Source organism: Marmota marmota, unplaced genomic scaffold (genome assembly GCF_001458135.2).
Source record: "Marmota marmota marmota unplaced genomic scaffold, marMar, whole genome shotgun sequence".
NCBI classification, from domain to species: Eukaryota; Metazoa; Chordata; class Mammalia; order Rodentia; family Sciuridae; genus Marmota; species Marmota marmota.
The window spans coordinates 1,067,729-1,069,093 of NW_026000255.1; positions in this window are offsets into that span (position 1 = coordinate 1,067,729).

Here is a 1,365-nt window from a genome sequence, read left to right on the forward strand (position 1 = left end):
CAGAAAGTCAAGGGTTGAGTGTTTTATACATGGAAGCTAGATCAAAGTAAGGGGGGGAAAGAAGGGTGGCAGAATCCCATAAAAACAGAAGAGACTGGTGGAGTAGGAGGAGGTTGAGGGGGAGAGTGGAGGAATAAAAAAATGGGGAAAGAGTAGAATGAATTCGACCAGTTTCCTATGTGCATATGAATATACCACAATGAATTTCACCTTTAGATATGTCCATAATGCATGAATTTAAAAGAACTATAAATAAGGAGAAGATAGATCAGTAGAGGGAAGGGAACAGGGGGATGGAGGGAGGGAAATCAAAAGTGCTTGGGACTGAATTGGAGCAAATCATATTCCATGCTTGTATAATGATGTCAAAATGAGGCACAATAATTTGTATAACTATAATGCACTAACAAAATCAATCAATAAATAAAGAGAAAAAAATATAAAATCCAAATGGCCAACAAACATTAAAAAATTTCAACATCTTTAGCAATTGGGGAAACGCAAATCAAAACTACCTTGAGATTTCATCTCTCTTGAATTATAATGGCAATTATTCAAAAATACAAAAAATAGTAAATTCTGGAGAGGATATGGGGAGAAATACATTGTTAATGCAACTGAAAATTAGTACAACCATTATAAAAATCAATATGGAGATATCTCAAAAGTCTAAAAATGGACCAATGATGTGACCCATTTATCTGATTTCTTGGTATTTGTCCAAAAGAACTAAAATGAGCATACCATAGCTGAGATATGAGCTTTCTCCCCAAAAGTTCTTGTGTGAGACAATGCCAGAACTATCAGAGGTTAAATGATTAGATTATAAGAATTTTAACCCAATCACTGATGTGAATTAACTTGGTATGGTGTGGTTTGAAGAGGTAGATCACTGGGACTATGCCTTAGGGGTTTATATTTTGTCCCTGGTGAGCATAGTGCTCTCCCAGCCCTTCCCCCCTTTCTTGATTGCCATATCTTTTTTTTAAAATTTTTATTGTTGGTTGTTCAAAACATTACATAGTTCTTGATATATCATATTTCACATTTTGATTCAAGTGGGTTATGAGCTCCCATTTTTACCCCATATACAGATTGCAGAATCACATCAGTAACACATCCATTGACTTACATATTGCCATACTAGTGTCTGTTGTATTCTGCTGCCTTTCCTATCCTCTACTATCCCTCCTCCCCTCCCCTCCCATCCCCTCTTCTCTCTCTACCCCCTCTACTGTCATTCATTTGTCCCCCTTGTATTATTTTTCCCTTTCCCCTCACTTCCTCTTGTATGTACTTTTGTGTAACCCTGAGGGTCTCCTTCCATTTCCATGCAATTTCCCTTCTCTCTCCCTTTCCCTCCCA